Below are 20126 nucleotides of genomic sequence, written 5' to 3' on the forward strand. Positions count from 1 at the left end.
AACTGGAAGGCATGCAATCACTCACCATGGAACACTTCCATCTAACAGACACAGATGACACATAAACAGCCTGAAGTGCAGGAATCATAGCAAGACACCACAAAAAAGCAGAAAAGGTGAGTTTTGATAATTGATTACCTGTATTTTTTATATGATTGGCTTAGTTTCACATATCCATAATTTAATTTTACTTTTTTATTTTTTATTTTTCCACAGATTCTAAGAATACTTTTATTATACAGGTATCATATGCACACTTTGCTTTGAGGAATATTTACATGCAGGGAGTTCAATTCTAAGCCTCCATTTTATCCAGATCAAATATAACACACATTCATCTTACAGTGAATGAGCCTCACGGGAACAAGATGTGAAGTTCTTGCTTTCTGAACAGAGAGCCCCGATTAAACAGAATCTTTCAAACTAAGAACAAATCTCTGTATTCTCTTAATTATTTATATCCTGTGTACAGGTTAATAAAATTGAAATACATGTTATGAATTATCCCACCACCTTTAAAAGTTAATATTAAAATCAAATCCTATTTCTCAAAAACTTGTAAGAAGTGCACCAGTATTTACAGATCCCATTAAACTATGCATAAATAAAGTCTGTACACTCAGCACACTGTTTCTCAAAATACAGAGCCTCCACAGGGGCTTGAGGGGTGACAGGCAGCAGCAGATACTTAGTGCCCACCCTTTTGAAGTTTACTTGAAAAATCAAGATCTGAAATAAATATGCAAACAAAACTTTCAGTTCCTTAAAGGAACGTGTCATTCCAAAGAGTCACCCATTTAACGAGTTAACTTTCAAAGTTAAAAAAGAAAAGAGACAAAAGAAAAATAAAATTTTAGTAGGAATTGTTTCTACAAGTTTCCTACACTAGACGACCCCTCTGTGCACCGGTTTTGCATCAAAGTAGCACCTGTTCACTGGCAGTAGAGCACATGGTATCTTTGCCTCCTCCTGGAGGGCATCATCACTGAAGTAGGTAGATAGTCTGAATATCATCAATCTGAACTTTCAACAGATAGGCACATGACTTCTTGTCTGCCCCGGGGAACTTATGAGAAGGTTCTAATACCCTGTAGCACCACTTTCAGAGGAAGGAGAGATGGGGTTCCAAAAAATAAATGCTGAACAAGTAAAAACAAAACAAAAACCAGTACTTGTCACCTTGGGATCATGTGTTCAAGGACAGACACTGCAGTGCTACAGAAGCTGCAGGGATCCTGGAGGACAGGTCAAGATCCTGCATGCCTCAAGTGACAGAGGACTTTGGATAGTTGGGTAAGACAGGTTTGAAACTCCTCCCCCAGCAAGAGTGCCTCCAGTCTGTCCCAGTGGAGACGGGTTCCTCTGTCCATTCCCTTCCCACCCTGTGCTCACCCCATTTTACTTCCTGTGCTTCTCCATTTTCTCCAGGGTCTTGTTAGAATCTGCTGGACTCTGGTCTCTGGGGTTCATATAGGATTTGTCTATGACAATCGGGGCTTCTTTGATGTAGTTCTGCACCCCAGACACAGGGGTGCAGATGACCTGGCTGCTGAACCTGTGGGTAATCAGGCAAAAATGAGACAAATGCTTGTGTGGTAGTTTTCTAAGACCAGGGTGGGCCTGTTGTTGCCATTGGGTGCTCGGTCTTAATTGAGGGGGTCCGTGAATTCTTTACACACTTGCCAAGACACCCACAACATTATTCTTCCTTGTTACCATCTTGGTTTACCCTCCTAGGTGAGGCCTGGTTAAATATTTGGCCACTGGCTTACTAGGAAACTCCAGTTTACAGCCATATGCAAAGTACCAAGCCAAGTGAACAGCTTTTTGTTCCACCAAGGATGTCAGGAGGGTCACAAGAGCAGCTTTCTGTCTTCCAGCTGGAAGATTCAGCCCAGTCTTGTCCAACTTTTCCCACAACAATCAGCCATTTTTGGACTTTGCTTTCCTGAGAACACCTCTCAGCAGCGAGGCATTTAAGCATTCAGAAGGTGACAATTGCCTCTGCACTTCAGCCACAGTCACTTATATTTGGACCTGGAGCTGAAGAGAGATAGTCTTCCCAGAACCGAGCAGAAGACTTCATGGGATTCATCAGGGCTACCACTAGATCCTTCTGACAGGGGACACCCAGGAGGTTCTTAGCCATGGAAAATGGGACTTTTGCAGATTACAGACTGATCAGGCCCAAGCAGGTGTGGGTTTACGTTCTGCACCTCTTCCATCTGGTGAGCCATGTCGTGGAGCCCCAGGTACTTTGCCAGACCTGCAGCGTCCAGGGCATGCCATGGGATAACAGTAGGTCTGAGCAGCTATAAGCATCCCCGAGGGCGCCCACAGCACCTCCCTCTATCCTATAGAGTTGGGGAAGCAAGCCAGCCAGGCACCCTAGGTACAAAGGCAGGACGGCCCCCTCCTGCCTCTGGTGGCCAGACCAGGACTGTTGCTGGCTGCTGGTGGCCACAGGCTGGTGCAGGGGGCTAATGGCTGTAGCATAGGCTTTGCTCAGATGTGAGTAGGGATCCACCGAGTGAGTGTAAGCCAACTGCTGGTAGGACAGTGGAAAGTAGGGTAGTGGCTGGTATTCAGGTACTCTAGTGTGGGACAGCAGCCAGGTGGAGATGTAAAGATGCTGCCCTGTGGTTAGGTGGGAGATGCAGGAGTGGGGGCGGGGATGAGTCCTTAAAGCCCTGAGAGAAGATCTGGGCACTGGGTTCCCAGGGTGTTCAGAAGCAACATCTCAGGACATTCGGTCCCAAGCCAGATAAGTTCAAGCCTGTGCTCCACAGGTAAGTCAGCTTGCAGCAAACACCGTGTGAAACGTGCTTGCTCATCAGCTGCAAATGTTGGAGTTATAATTTAATTTTAAATAATGACTATATTTTAACACTGATTTGTAAAACTCATGAAAAGTTAATGGTTGGCTCTTTCTAGCTGCTGAAAATTGGTACTAGCACATGACTCAAAGGGGACATATTAGAAGGATTTTCTGTAAAATCAGGAAGATGACTCACTGATATCACTGCTTCTGTTATAATTGTACCAAAAGTCCTATCAGTAAACAGAAGAAAATTTAAAAATGAAGACCATATAAACTGAAAAGAAGAAAAAGCAACTGTTAGAACTTCCAGATGATGTGACTGCATAGATTGAAAATTAAAAAAATGAAATGATCGCTTAGCTATTAGCTCAATATTCAAAAACTAATTCTATATGGGAACACTAGCTATACTTACAAAACAAGAGAGAATATCAAATGGTAACAAAATATACTGGCTTCTAAGAGTGCTTCCTACATAATGATGCAAGTGTTTATGGGGATCATTATAAAAACTGTGTTGGGAAATGGGGTTGGGCTACCTAAATGCAGTCTGCAAGAACCACAAGCAGGAAGACTCCATATTTTTAAGGTATCCTTTTCCCTAACTTGAGTTCACTAGAAGTCCAATTGAAAGCCCAGGAGGTTGTTCATGAGACTTGAAGGAGTGCCCCAGATGGCTCAGGGTTCTTAATCCAGGGGAATGAAGGAAAGGGGCTATGCAAACATGAGTAAAAGACAATTATATGTTTGTTTTCACTAACCTCTAACTAAACTCAACATTTACTTCAATGACAGAAGTAGACAGGCCACATAGGTTCAGCATGCCCTGTGCATTTGTTATCAATATAAATTACAGATTTTTTGGTGATAACTGCATAGTTGGAAATGTTTGTGTCTCTCATCTCTTCAAAGTAATAGTAGTTATTAAGTTCACCACCAGATTTTGTTCTTTTTGCATGCTAATTAATAGCCAAAGATGCCTATCATATTAACATTTCTAGTATTCTCATTACTGCACTTTAATAATTGCTTTTCTTTGTAATCCCAGTTGCAAATGTTCTGCATCTTCTAGCATTACTCTGAGAAGGTACTCATTAGCTTCAGCAAACTGCAGAATTGATTTGTTCTTGGTACAAACACACACACACCAAAAAAAAAAAAAAAAAAGTTGAAGAAGCCTTAAAGTGGTTGGGTGTTACTGGAACATTATATTACTGGGGTATTATGAGAATTTCAATGAATTCTCTTTGGGCTTTGCTACCTGGAGTGTTACCATGGCAATTTCTCCAATGCCACCATTTTAGCAGTCCAGTCAGAGTAATTCATATTTTATGCAAAGGGGATTCCCCATTGGTGGGGGGCAAGTGAGGATTAACCCATGAACTGCTTAACATAAGGGCCTGCTCCCTTTCCCAGTTGCAAATGTTCTTGCATCTACTAGCATTACTCTGAGAAGCCAGTGGGGGTGGGGATGAGTCCCAGCAGGCCTTCATTTATGAGTGTCCACTGATCATCATGGCCCATGGCTCCCCCTGTAGTCACCTCTGCACACATTTTTTTCTCACCACTATGGTGTCTCCCTCCCCTCCCCTCCCCCAACAGAAACCTTAGCTTGCTGAGGACCAAGCACAGATTTGAGAAGCAGAGCAATCAGGGAGCATGAACCAGTTGACTAATCTTGGGATGTTCCTCTGCCTCAGCCTTCTCACGTATACAGTGGAGATCACACAACCAACAGGATTGCTGCTAGGATGAAAAGCATTTGTGTTATTTTCTTTATGGTGAAACAAGTTATCACATATTAAGACCCTACAAATAATCCTGTGAGGACAGTTTCCTCAGGTAATGAGTATTTATAATTTCTGTAACCTCCACATCCAATTTGAAATACAATAGTAGGAGAGAGGTATTCAGAGTGCCAAACACATTCATTCATACCCCAAAGCTTATTATTAAGAAGAAAAAAAAATGGGCACAGTAGTGCATGCCAGCAGCTCAGCAGACTGAGGTAGGAGGATTATGAGTTCAATGTCAGCTTTAGCAACTTAGCAAGATCTTAACCCTCTTATCAAGACCCTGTCTCTAAATTTAAAAAAAATAAAATAAAAAGGGCTGGGGATGTGGTTCACTTAATCACAGTGCCCCCGGTTCAATTCATGGTATCAATAATAATAACAACAATAATAATCATATTTTAATATCTTTATTTATTTATTTATTTTTATGTGGTGCTGAGGATTGAACTCAGGGCCTCACACGTGCTAGGTAAGCACTCTACCACTGAGCAACAACCTCAGCGCCAATAATAATATTTTTAAAAAGAAAAAAGAAGTAACAACTTTTATAGTATAATATTTCCTTGGGAAGAACAATCTGATACTTTTTAAAACATGATCATTTTCTTTATAAACCTTACTGGAAGGCCTTAAAATTAGCTATTTTAGTTGATTCCTGAGGTCACTGTGAAATCCTATGATCAAAACAAGGTGCCCTGCTGCCTCTGACCCACTCAGACAACTGAACTTAAGGTTGCTAATGTGAATTTCCAGGGACACCAAATAAAACACAGACACACACTCTGCATTTAAACAAGCTTCAGGATGGCTCCACCGCTCTCAGCCTCAAGCTCCCCAAATGGGAGAGCAAGGGAAAGTCAGGAGAGGCTGGCCAGAGAGAAGGAGCATGTTTGGAAGTGGGCTTTTATTGGGAGGACCGTCATTCTTAGAAAGTCCATTCCAAAAAAAGGTCAGGAAGGGCAGGGTTACAAAGGACAAGTGAGTGTAATTCTACTCAAGAGGCTGCAGGATGACATTTCTATGTCTGAAGACATATCCTCAACTTCCTGGACCAGGGCAATATCCAGGTCACTACTAGATGTAGTGATGGTCAAAGCCTCTCTGCTCAGGAATGAAAAAAAAAATTATCCAGAGTAACCTCCCACAGTGCCCACCTCCTGTGAGGACCTGGAACAGGAGAATCTCTCTACCTATGCACTGGGACAGTGCATTTCCTGCACTTCTGCATCTTTCAGCTAATTGACATACACACAAGGTGAAGTCTCAAATACCCTCAGAAATCTTCACTCCTTGCTATTTTCAATATGAACTGTTCTTTCTTTTATACTATGATGCCTGAAGAAAAAGTTGGTAGGATCAAATATCATTTTGATTCTCTGACATCATTATAAAATATGCATTTTTCTTAACTGAATATTATTCTTATAAATAATTTGATAAATAATATGTCTATAAGAAACAGATAAATCTTGAAATGCTTCAAAGCTACAAAAATTATTCAAAGAAATTTTTAATAGGTGAGATGATAGAACAACTGTGAAGAGCTATAACTTAGGAGAAAACAAGCTGAGGGCAAATAGTAAGCTTATAAGAATGAACATAAAAGAAAATACATTTCTCTGCATAATAGTCACTCATATACATGAGAATGATTCTGCAAAGTTATCTCAATTTTTGAATGCATTTATTCCTTCATAGGTATGACATACTCAAGGTTGTATTTCTAAAAGAAGCTGAAAAATTGGGCTGGGGGCATAGGTCAGTGGTAGAGTGCTTATCCAGCATGAGTAATATGATGGGTTCCATCTCTAGCACCACAAAAGAAAAATTTTTAGTTGTGATGTGTTTTATAGAAAAACTAAAGACATCACAAATGTACACAATTGACTCTGATTCAGATCAGATTGCTAGGGATATCCTCCTAGGCAGTCTGATGCAACAAATTCATATTTATGAAACACTAAACCATATCAAAAAGCCATTTTAATCAATAGCCTGTTGTTTGTCATGCCATAATAACAACCTTAGACTGAGATAATAAAATAATACTTCAGCTTCTAATTTTAAAACTTAAGACACACTCATTCTTATGATTTGGATATGAGCTACCCCAAAAAAGCTCATATAAAATGAAGGAATGTTCACAGGTGAAATAATTAATTATGAGAGTCATAACCTAATTGGTAGATTAATCTATTTGAAAGACTAATGATAAATAGATTACTGGGTGGTAACTATCAGCAGGTGGGGCACCACAGAAATAAACAGGTCACTGGAGCAAGCCTTTGGGAATTATATTTTTGACCTGGCTCCTGGATGTCTGTCTGCTACCCCTCTAATGTGAGGTAAACAAATTTTCTCTGACACACCCTTCTGCCATGGCAATGTCCTGCCTCAACTCAGGCCTACAGCAATGAATGAATGAGGCTGACTCTGAAACTCTGAAACTTTGAGCCCAAAATAAACTTTTCCCCTTCTAAGTTGTTCTTGACAGGTCTTTTGGTCACAGCAACACAAAGCTGACTAGTATACACACATACAAAATTATATATATTTATTTTTTCCCAGGTGAATTTAGAAATCTGGAACCTCTTACAGTTGGGCAAAATATAACTGACTCACTCCTCCCAATCTAAATGAACAATATGACAGTTTTCTAGGCCCTTTACCTCTTTCTAAAACTATTTAATCTATTTTTCCCCTCAAATGAAAAACAACTTCACACTTTTTTGGTTAACTACAGCCCCTCGGTAATACATTTGCTCTTACTTTACAAATTCTATGCAAACACAATTGTATATAAGTGATGTCTTTGGGGATGAATTATCTTCTGAGCTAGATTAAATATTCTTCAAAAGAGAATATGTATTTCATTCCTCAACACATCATAATGGACCCTATACCCTGGACTGTAAAAGAGAATGTATATAAACTCCCCTGGAGGTGGACTTTGACTCTACTTGGTCCTTACACATTAACTGCTGGAATGTTAGGAGGTTCCAATGCTTAAGACCCGCAGACACACAGTGACTCTCCTCTGACTCTGGACTTGGGCCAATGTCTGGATTCAAAGAACCTATAAATATCTGGGATCATTTCTCTGTTGATAAGAGTGATGTCTGGAACTTTTCTTTGGATCCAGGAACCCCTGTTCCTAGTGCCTAGTAACACATTAAAGCCTCTAAGAATTTGTGAACATCAGGGTCCACCTACTCACCCTTCCCAAGTTTGTACTCACTCTCCCCAGGTTGCACTCACCCCACATAGCTGGCCCTTAATCCACCATCATAAAGATTCCCATAGTGTCTTTGCTAGATTATACCTAGTTATGAACTTTACCAAGTGTACTGGAGTACTAGACCATTTTTAACCCCCAAATATACACAGTAGAAAGAATGCAGATACCCCTTAAAACTCACAGTGCATTCCAAGCTCAGAAACTTTGCATGCAGAATCCTTGAATGCCTAATTCCCCAACCTCACCTCAGCCCCATCTACCTGTTCCTCATTTGCTTCTAAACATGTCAGCAATGGTTCCAATTTTTCACTGTCAGCAACCACTCTACCTGGGTATATGTCTGTCACCATTTTGCATACCATGAGCTTCAACAGCTCTGCCATACTGCTTAATTCCATGACCCTCAGAACCCAGTCCAAAAAAATATGAAAATAGGGAAGGAGAACAGGGATGATTTGGTATCTTTTCTTCTTTCTGTTAAAAAGAACATGGATATATCTTTGATAAAACAAAGAAAAGGCACATTGCCTAATTTATTTATTTTACACATACAAAGGGTTTATTTCTAGCTAGTAGCATCACCCTAATTAGGCTCTTTTGTTTTTACTTCTGCACTCCTTTTTTCTATTATAACAATATATTCATGGATTATTTCATAGGTTTGCTTTATGCCCATTACATTAACCCACAGATGTGTCATGAATCACTATGTTGCCTGTGAAATTATTCCTCACTGTTTGAAAATTCACTTGTAAATGTAAATCTAGTGGTAACATTTCAAGAACAATTTCCATTCAGTTTAGAGTTACAATACAGTTAATAACTACCCATCAATTAAAACTATTATTAAGCTGCATTTCATATAAATGAAAACAATAAGAATAGTGTTTTTAGATCACAGTATTTGTGAAAAGCCTTACACAATTATTATAAAAAGATTGAATTATAAAATTAGTGTCTTCCAAATACTGAAATTTTAATAGCAGAGGACATTTATTTGGACAGGTACTTGCTACTAAAAAGAGTTTCCTGTGTAATATCTGGTTTTAAACTTCCAGAAAATCTGGGAGAACACACAAAACCTGCTTTTAAAAAAAGGCCACCTCTTTACGTACATACCTATTAATTCAGTTAAAAATGAAAACTCTGATTTAAACCACTTTACAGGAAAAAATATTAAAACTTCTCTTGAACCAGCTGACATGTTTATGAGGTTGTTTTCCCAGCTGCGTGGTAAGAGCCTATTGGGTTGAGCAACAGAAAGAATCAAGTCTGTTGCTTCATGGTTTTAAAATTGTAATAAATCTACAGAACATTAATGGAACTGAAACTCTGTTTTAAGACATGTTCCTAGTTCTTACTGACTATTCTGCTTGGTGTCCTAAAAAGAAAATGATTTAGATTTGCCAGAAAGCCTTTTTTTTTTTTTTGAGCAGCAATTGAACCTAGAGGTGCTCTACCACTGAACCATGTCCTTAGCACTTTTTATTTCTTATTTTGAGACAGGGTCTATGTTTCTAAGTTGCTTAGGGCCTCACTAAGTGCTGAGGCTGGCCTTGGAACTTGTGATACTGCTTCAGGGGACAGTTGGGGCAAGGCACTGAAAATAGCAGGAAACAGGTTTATTTGGCTGCAGCTAGGTACAGAGGGCACAATTTTCCTGTAATCAATTAATTAATCAATTAGTTCCCTGAGTTCAGGCAATTTCAGTACTTTATACCCAAAGTGTAAGGGAAGGGGCTCGGAAGTTCACAGTCTGCAGAAGTTCACACAAAAGCAACTATTTCTTTCACTGTTCTAGGCAAGTTAGTATTTCAAGGACAACATCTGAGAAGGTGAGAACTTCTTCTCCCCTTTCTTCCCTTCCCCTTCCAGCTGTTACCATGGAGCCCAATTAGTAACCCCTTCTCTTATGTTTGAAATGTAAACATCTCTGTGAAGTTGCATCTCAATGTCAGAGGCCTAGTTAAAACAATCTGTTTTTCATATTACACTCTGCATTTGCAAGCACACTTCTACAAACTATTATATATGTTGTTATTTATATTAGATAGTACATAAATGTTTGTGAAAAACTGGTAAAGGGGTATACAGAACCTGGAGCACTGACCTCTTTCAGGCAGTGGCCAAGAAAGACAGAGCAATAGGAAATAGGAAGTTTAATTTCATTGAACTCTTTTGTAGAGTTGTTTTTTCTGATAATCCTAAAATCAATTATAGTAAAGATTTTTAGAGAAGCTTAATTAGTACTTTCTATGGAGGAGGGGGTACCACCACAATACTCCTTCCTCAGCCTCCCAAGTTGCTAGCATTACAGTAGAACACCACTGCACCCAGCTTTTACAAAGCCAAATTTAATAATCATCCCAGTTATTATTCTCACCTGGCCATGGAAAAAACATGAATTTAGCAAAATAAACAGATTCTAAATAATCAGAGTGGTTCTAAAATTATAACCAATGTTTCTTATATAGACATATATATCTTACAGGATTAGCACCTTTTTAAAAAACTAGTATTTATCTTCATTTTCTCAGCTTTCATCATACTGCCTGGCAAACAGTAGGCACTTGATAAATATTTCCTAAATTAAACTGACCACAAATTGGAGAACTCTTGTACAACATTCTAAAATCTAAGTTATACTTCAACTCTGACATACATTGAACTCAAAGCATTTAAGAACCAATTTATCAGTCCAACTTGGCACCTATGCCTGTAATTCCAGTGACTCAGGAAGGTGAGGCAGAGTATCTCAAATTCCAAAGCCAGCCTCAGCAATTTTTCTAGACCTTGTCTCAAAATTAAAAAGTAAAAAGGGTGGGGGATGTTGCTCACTGGTTAAGCCCCACTAGGTTAAATCTCAGGTATCAAAAAGGAAAAAAAATCATAATAAGAACCAGAGTGTCTAAATTTTCCAGGTGGGTGTGGGGTAAGTAAGTGACAGCAGAAAGCAAGAGAACAGACTTGAAAAAAGGCTTTTGGTTATCAGGAGACACTGTTCCATGCAGCACTCATTTCCAAAGACACTACTGACTCTGCTTAAACAAGCATATCAGCAAAATTCAACAACCCACCATACTTAGGGATAATTTTCAGAAGAAATAAAAATATTGAACATTTAGGGTATTTTTGCATTATGAGAAAGTAACATCTCAGATTTTTCAAGATTGCATAATTCTACAGAGTCAAATTCATGAAAAAAGGAACAGCTGTAGTTTTGCAGACACATACAATCAAGGAACACTTTTCCACAAACAAAATCATGCTGCTACCCAATCTCAGAGTTAGAATTCAAAAGAATGTTTGGCTAGGGTGAGAGGGTTTTCAGGCTGTGCTTACTCAGTCTCTCCCAAGGCCTCTGACTTGTCTCACCCTTTCACTGATTTGGGAATCCTGCAGGAAAAGCAATAGTTCTCAAACTTGGAAATGAATAAAAATTTCCTGGGTTATTTTTTTAAAACAAACAATTCCTCATCACCTCATCTAAAATTCTGACTTCCTAACTTAATCTGAGCCCCGCCAGTCCATAGCACTTAGGATACAGTGGATTGTATTTGTACATTCAAGGCAGTCAGACTATGAAATCCAAAGAAGGAAATACAAAGATTCAGGTCAGCAGCCTTCACATCTCTACAGTGATGGACACCTGGACTATGCAGGGATCAGTTCACTGTGAATCCCAGAGTTTGTCCTTCAGTGCATTTGCACAGGGGGATTCCTGGTGTCTACAGTGGTTGAGGGTAGCACCACCACTGGAGAGTGGGGCAGTGTAAAGACACAATGCAAAACCCTAAAGCCCAATCAAGCTAGAGCTTGGGAACTCACAAATGGGAGGCTTGGCTGTTGGACTCGCATTAGTATTGATCTTGACTTAAATATTTAGTTTTAAAAGATTTTATCCATGGCTTGCTATCTGGAAAATTGCCCTGCTACAGAACTCTTAAATATTATATTTAATAACTCTTGAATATCATCTATAATTTTACACTCAAACATTTTGTGATTTTTGTAAAATTCTACGAAATGCTCAAATTTGTTATTTGAATTATTAAAATGATCATAAATCAATCAAGTATATAATTTTAATTTTTGTCCAAACATTTTTTTATTAGTTGTTCAAAACATTACAAAGCTCTTGACATATTATTTTCATACATTTGTTTACATAAATTTTTCTTGAGTAAATATCTTATTTAGTAAGCTTTATACAAAATTTTCATACTGTGAGTACCTCAATTTTCTCCATGGAAAATTGAAGACAAAATTATTAGTGAGCTCTCTGTATATTGTTGTGGAATAATTGAAAATTGCTGCACAATTTTTTTAAACCCTCGAAATTAAATGAAAAAGTTCAGATGGTCATTTCTATTTAGAGAAATGTTTCTTCTAAAAATACCACAGACTTTAAAAACTTACAAAAATTTAACAACGGTGCTGTCACATTGGATTCATAAATATAATAACATGTTGGGTTTTCAGGATAAGACTTAAGCTGCAGGAGAATTTTTTTCACTGTCTTATAAAAAAAATCTGATAATTTGAACATTTGCCGTTGAGAAGAATTTAGAGAAACATTATTTAGTGACCCTGCAGAAGAGTACAATATCCCAACTCAGACACATTTCTTTGGCATATTTCAAATTGGATAATTCAGAGAAACCTCAGGCTCTGTGAACACAGGAATAGCTCTGAAAGGTGCTTCTTTTCCAAAAAAAAAGTATCTATCTACATATATAAATAGCAGCTGTGCCTTGGGGTGGGAGATCCATTTCATATCCTCCACCTCTTTTCTGCCTAGGAGGGCTCTAAACGCAGCAAATAGAGATTGGGATTCTAACACTTGATCCAGATAGTTGGCCACAGGTGGTTGGTGCCTGGAAGACCCCATCTGCATCACAAGACACCCTTGCTTGCTGTGCATATCCAATCCTCCTGTGATCTCTCCCCACCCCCACCCCTGCTGGGTTTTTCCTTTTTCTACCTTAATAAATTTGTATAGCTTTTCTCCAATTTAATCTCCATCAGGATGTACCAGTGAACCTTGAGAAGGCCCAACAGAAATGTCCCTCTGTCTGAGCAACACCATGGGTGAATACTGACTTTTATTTTATAAATCCAAATCTAAATCTACACCCTATAAGTACTACTAAAGCAAGAAAACTTAAAATATAAGAATTAAATAAATTTTTAATTGCTCACAGAAAAAAGGGTTTGTTCTATAATTTACCAGCAATAGTGATTGTAAAAACTTCTTAAATACACTGGTAGGACTGTAGAAGCATGAATTAAATACACACCATGGATCCTTTCAGGGATTACCTAGCCACCATGTTATGCTTGAATTCGGGACCCCAAAAGACCATCAGAGACCAAGGTCAATGTAAACATCAAAGACGTGTTTATTGCGAGCTAGCTCATTCCTCCAGGTGCACACACTGAAACTGGTGATGCTGAGAGGCCCTGAGCCCAAGGTTTGCAGCAGTTTTATACATTTTTTGGAGAAGGCAGAGACCCCCACATACATTATAGCATCTCTTAGCAAATCATCACACACTTCGGAAAAATCAAATAACAACTCTAAAACATGATTAGCACATTCAGTGGTGGGAACAATTTGTTAGGGGTGATTGGTTTGGGTTAAGGTTAGGGTATTACCATACAACTTTAGAACAGCAAAATTACCATACAACTTTAGAACAGCAGCTTGATATAATGTTCTTTGAAAGCTTCTATCTTACAGACTTGTATACCTGGAAGATATGAATACATTAATAGCACCACAATTACATTGATGTTTTTATATTAACCAAATTTAGTTCTTAAAGAAATAACATATTACAATATTGCAAAATAACAGTTGTTGTTTAACCATAGTTGTATAATTTTTAATTTCTTTAAGATTACTTGCTCAAAAAACTTACACATATCACCAACTTACACAGACCTTCTTTATCACTTACTTAAGCTCTTTTATTAACTTAATCACATAGACTCTTATCCAGAAACATATTCTTTCTATTAAATCCATACCTAGAACCTTTAATTTCTCTTTTCCATTTCTTAACCTCCTTTTTCTTTTCACATTTTGAAAAAATCCTTGTAAATTTCTGAATTTAGGTAGATTATTTCATAGACATCAACATTTTATTAGTTTTTTATCACTTAGGAAAAACTTTTAAGCTTAATTTTAAAGCCATCTTTACTTTCATCTGTTTACCCAATTTAAATTGAACTATTTGAACCATGTGAATCAAAGATATTTGGATACATTTTTAAAAAATTTCATGAGGTTCCTCATATATCTGCCAATTGTCATATTATTGCATGATATATGGATATACACACACAGACATACAACACATAACACAAGTGTGCACACATAACACAATAGTAAATAGTAAAGGCCTTGTAGCTTTTCTCAGGTGAATTCTTGTGGTGAGCCGTTTCTGCAGATTATGGTCGCCATTGCATGATGGCGCTGGCTCCACTGTGGTCTGTAACAAACAACTCCTTGTTTGGGAGAGTTGGTGCATAGTTTCTCAGCACCCTGTGAGAAAGTTCCACGTGGCAGCTTCGCATTGGGGCTTGGGATGCTTTATTAAGGCTGGGAGGGACATCTGACCAGAGAGAGAGAGAGAGAGAGAGAGAGAGAGAGAGAGAGAGAGAGAGAGATTAGAAGAAATATCAGGGGCCTGAATAAACTGCTGAAAGAAGATTCCTGAGTTGCGTCTTCCTTGCGGGCAAGGGGTCGCGACAAGTGGTGCCAAAACCCGGGAACCAGAACTTTCAGCAGTCAGGGGTGGTGCACCGGTTAGTCCTAGGTAAGTAGGACCCGCAGGTAAAGTGGAAGATTAGTCCCAGATTAATTGGGACCAGCGATCAAAGCGGAGATTAGTCCCAGACTAATTGGGACCCGCTGTCAAAGCGGCAGCTCCTCTGTAAAGCCAGAGAGAGCATTAAATCTTATTGCAGCTGCACTGTGTACTTTCGCTCTTACTTTCACTTTTGTTTGTTGTGTGTTTTTTGTTGTGTCATGGGTGCCGTATCTTCAAGTCCGCTTCTCCTGGCCCTAGATAACCTGTTACGTTCCAAGGGCCTAAAAGTGAAACGTAGTACTTTACAGAGATTTTTACAGAAGACAGATATTGCTGCATCGTGGTTTCTGTTCTCGGGCAGCTTTACTCTGCCTAGCTGGGATAAGTTAGGCACAGACCTTGACTTTGCTTCTGAGCAGGGCATATTAGAGGGTGGGGTGATACCCCTTTGGAGGATGATTTGTAGTTGCCTCGCAGATGGCAGATGTCAGGAAGCACTTACTAAAGGACAAGAAGTTTTAAAGCAATTACATGAAGAAAGATCAAAAATGGCAGGCAGTGAGGTATTTCAGGAGGGTGGGAGTGTGCAAAGCGAGAAACAGGGGAGGAAACAATTATCTCCGGCAGGCAGTGACGTATTTCAGGAGGATGGCAGTGTGCGGAGCGAGAAACAGGGGAGGAGGCGATTGTCTCTGTCACGGAGTGAAATATTTCAGGAGAAAGGGAATGTGCAGAGCGAGAAACGGGGGAGGAAACGCTTGTATCCAGATCTCAGTACACTGCGCACACTCCCATGCAAAAGTGGGTCAGAAGAGAAGGACGATGAGGAGGAGGAGCTCGGGAGACTGTCTCGGCAGCTAGGGAGTCTAACTAGGGGAGAAGGGAACAAAAATTAACAGGAGTTCAAAAAAAAAAAAAAGATACTCCGGACCCGCCGCCGTACAGTGAGGGTGTTTCGAGGAGAGCTTTCCATGCCCAAACATCGAGGGGGCTGTTAACATTTTTACTGATGGTTCCAAGTCTGGAATGGGAGCTTATGTAATTAATGACTCTCCCCCTATCCAGCATCAATTTGCTCCTGGAAATCCACAATGGGTAGAACTACAAATTGTTATTGAAGTTTTTAAACAGTGTTCTTTTCCTTTTAATCTTATTTCGGACTCCAGCTATGTGGTACAAGCACTAAAAGTCCTGGAGGCCGTGGGAACTATTAGTGATGCCCATAATGTGTCTGTTTACTTTACTCAGCTTCAACAGCTTATCTCTCACCGCACTGCTTTTTTTTTTTTTTTTATCCAATGCATATCAGGGCTCACACCTCTCTTCCTGGTCCGTTATCACAGGGTAATGCCTGTGCGGACTTAGCCACTAGAGGCCAATTGATATGCTTGGCTTCCTCCTTAGAGGGGGCTAAGTTGTTTCACCAAAACTTCCATGTTAATGCATTAACGCTGCGCAGGCGTTTTTCCATTTCAAGAGCGGATGCTCGGCAGATAGTATTGCAATGTCCCCATTGTGTCACATTTCTTCATCCCCCTAATTATGGAGTAAAGCCATTGATTGTTTGGCAAATAGATGTGACACATATACCTGACTTTGGTAACCTTAAGTATGTGCATGTTTCCGTTGATACGTGCTCTGGAATTATCCATGCTTCTGCTTTATCGGGAGAAAAGGCACGTAATGTCATTACTCATTGTTTAGAGGCATGGGCAGCATGGGGTGCACCTGCATCCCTTAAGACTGATAATGGACCTGCTTATACTGGCAGACAATTTACAGCTTTTTGTTCTACTATGGGAGTGCAACTTACTCATGGTTTGCCTTACAATCCTCAAGGACAAGGCATTGTTGAGCGTGCTCATCGCACCTTAAAGGAAACTTTACAAAAACAAAAAGGGGGAATAGGAGCTGAACACACTCCTAAAGAACGCCTGTCCTTAGCTCTCTTTACCATTAATTTTTTGAATTTGGATATTCATGGTCGCTCTGCAGCCGTTAGACATGTGTCCCCTCAGCCCTCTGTGATTGGCTATGTTAAGTGGAAGGATGTTCTTACGGGCCAATGGAACGGCCCTGACCCCGTGCTGACATGGGCACGAGGATCTGTATGTGTTTTTCCCCAGGATCGTACGGAACCATTGTGGGTCCTGGAACGCTTGACAAGAAGAGTCTCGACATCAACTGACCAGCAACAAGAGATACCACAACAATCCTGTGATGAGGATCTTCATTCTGCTAAGTGCTCTGGCTCTGGTGCTGGTGCCGATGGCACAGGTGACACCAATGCGGTGGTGGGCAGTGGCACGGGCATGGCCAATGCCGATGCCGGTTCATGGTAATTCTAGTGTCCTCTCCACTCTTTTTTCTACCTCATGTGAGATGTCTGCTCCCTGTGCCTCTCCTAGAGGGGACATGGAGAGAATTTTTAATCAATCTCAAGTTAATCTCACAGGAGTTTTTTGTTTCAGCCTTAGAAACGCTAATTGCATTAGCCTTAAGACCAAAAATTTGACTAACTGGGAGGACCCATTGCGGTCCAATCAGGTCTCAGGAAACATTATCAGTGATATATTGAGCAAGGTAGCTTCGGGGAAGCAATCAGGCTCAGAGACCCCTGCAAACAGCAGCTCTGCTCTTAACATAACTACCTTGGCTATTATCTCCGAGGTACTAATCCCAGTGCCTCCTTCTTCTAGTAGTATTTATAATGCCACTCATTTCAAGGCCTCTCCTTACTGTTCCCCTAATCTTGGTTTCCCCCCAACATTTACGCCTTGTCAGGATCATTCTTGGGAGAAACATCAAGTTGCTAAAGGTTTCTCCCTTTCCCCTTCTCTTGATAGGTATGTTTATAACTTTAACAATAGTGCCAGCTCCTCTACAGGAGTAGGTTGGTCCTGGTTTTAATGGCTGATGTCCAATAAAAAGGGGGCTTCAGTCGATATTTCTGCACTGGCTCAGTTGGTAGGAGCCAAAAGTTGGCTGGCTAATATTTCTGGTACTGTTAGGGAAAGTGAACAAGGTAATAGACTTACATCTGTTTCATTCAACTCTCTGTTGTATAATGCCACATTGCCTCCTACAATGGTCTGTGTCCAATCCCCCTTCTTATTCCTTTTGGCTAAGGCCACCTCATCGGGGATGCTGGATTGTTCTCATACTACCTGTCTCTTATCTGAGTGTTGGAATGGTTCCTGGACTGTAGCAGTGATTATGAAAATTCCAACTTTTGTCCCAATCCCGGTCACTGCGGATCCTGATAAATTCCCTATTGTTGAGCTACTTAGAGTCCACAGAGATTTTGGAATCACAGCGGCTATAGTGACAGCCGTGGCGGTATCTGCTGCTGCAGTGGTTACGGCCGGAGTGGCTATGGCCAATCAAGTACAAACTGCTGCCACCATTAATCAAGTTGTCCAACAAACTTCCACCATACTTAAATCCCAACATACAATTAATCAACATATTTTGTCAGGGATTTTAGCTGCCAACCAAAGAATAGATTTACTCTAAGCTCAGGTAAAAGAATTGGCTGACTTAGTGCTTTTGGGTTGTGTTGACCAACGTGCACATTTATGCATAACCTCTGTCAGATTTAATGATTCCAGGAATGCTTCCCACATCATTGGCGAATATTTGGCTGGAAATTGGTCCATGGAAGCGGAAGACATGATCCAGTCTCAACTAACCCAGATAGCTGTCTTAAATAACACTCGTGTTGATCCCGTGACTTTGGGTCAATTCACCAATTGGATATCTTCTGCTTTTTCCTTTTTTAAAGAGTGGGTGGGGGTAGGCATTTTTGGTGCAATGTGTTGCTTCGGCATGTTTCTCTGTTTGTGGTTTCTCTGTCGCCTCAAGGCCCGCAATGCTCACGATAAGGCTATGATCATCCAAGCTCTTGCAGCTTTAAAAAATGGCAATTCACCTCAAGTTTGGCTTGCGCAGCTTAAACAGTAAATCTTTGACATGGCCGTTGCACCCCAAGTTATTATAACATTGCACTGGGATCGGCATGTCTTTCCTCGTTATTCTCTTAGTGTTGGAAAGCCCTTGCACTCTGCCGGTCTTGCTGCCATTGCACGCAGGTGGGTTTCCACACTAATGCTTCTCTATCGCCTTAAAGTCCGTGCCTTTCTTTCAGGGTGCTGTCAACTCGTTTGTCGTTGTGTACAGCCACAGTTCAGCCTCAGCTGTCCCCCTTCGTCCATCTTCGTCACGATACAGGATGCGAGGCAAGGCACTGCACTTGAGTGATCCTTGAAGTGGACCTCAAGGAGAGCATGTCCTATTGCATGCGGGTTTGATGTCCACGCCCCGCCCCCCAAAAAACTGCGTTGGCTGATATGGCTTCAGATCTGGGGAAGGGCCCTCCTTAGGACTGAGCCATACTATGCAGCCACTTCTGCACAGTGGGATAGGACCTCTACTCTCGCCTGTATTGTTTTCAGAAAACAGAAGTGGGGAACTGTGGTGAGCCGTTTCTGCAGATTATGGTCGCCGTTGCAAGATGGCGCTGGCTCCACTGTGGTCTGTAACAAACAACTCCTTGTTTGGGAGAGTTGGTGCATAGTTTCTCAGCACCCTGTGAGAAAGTTCCATGTGGCAGCTTCGCATTGGGGCTTGGGATGCTTTATTAAGGCTGGGAGGGACATCTGACCAGAGAGAGAGAGAGAGAGAGAGAGAGAGATTAGAAGAAATATCAGGGGCCTGAATAAACTGCTGAAAGAAGATTCCTGAGTTGCGTCTTCCTTGCGGGCAAGGGGTCGCGACAAATTCTCCATTGCAATGTTTAAAAATACTCCAGAGTTGATAAAAAATAGAACTGACCAGAAAAATATTAACTTAGTTCTGTAGAATCAAAATCATGAGCTCAAAAAAAAAAATACAGAATCTAAGAAAAAGCAAGAGTCCTAGAAAAAATGACTGGCCAGTAATTAGTAAATACCATACAATTTACGTTTTGGTTTAATCTAGTTTGAGTTCAGGAAAAAGACACCTTTACTTTTCTTTCTTCCTTGGGCCTCAGCTCAGTCTCCTACTGAGCTCACAGTCTTCTTCTATTTGCATTTCAACTTAAGTCCTGGCTGAGGTCTGGAAGAAGCAGGAAAAACTGGAATTCTGAGCAGAAGCTTCATGCCTAAGGTATTTTAACCTTAAGTTATAATTTTCAGGTTTGGATGTTGAAAATTATGATACAAGTTTAAGACACAATTCACAAAATGTTATTATTTTATATCTTCCTACACTAGAAAAACTTGCTCACACAAAACTGAAAATAGGATCTTACTTGATAATATAAAAGTTACCATCAGAAGAAGTTTTTTCAGAATCATTAAGTCACTTCCTTTGTTCTGAAGTTCCTAAAGTAGTATTAAGTTACATTAAATCACCTGAAAAAAATTCCAAAAGAGAAACACACACTACCATGTATAGCCAAAAATAAGCTT

At 40.1% G+C, this 20126-nt stretch overlaps 1 pseudogene; it reads right to left on the reverse strand.

The window, feature by feature from the left end:
• Window positions 1-1398: 1398 nt before the first annotated feature.
• On the reverse strand, window positions 1399-4345 carry LOC143390403 (transcription factor AP-2 gamma pseudogene; annotated as a pseudogene).
• Window positions 4346-20126: the final 15781 nt, after the last annotated feature.

This window comes from Callospermophilus lateralis, unplaced genomic scaffold (genome assembly GCF_048772815.1).
Source record: "Callospermophilus lateralis isolate mCalLat2 unplaced genomic scaffold, mCalLat2.hap1 Scaffold_6287, whole genome shotgun sequence".
NCBI lineage: Eukaryota > Metazoa > Chordata > Mammalia > Rodentia > Sciuridae > Callospermophilus > Callospermophilus lateralis.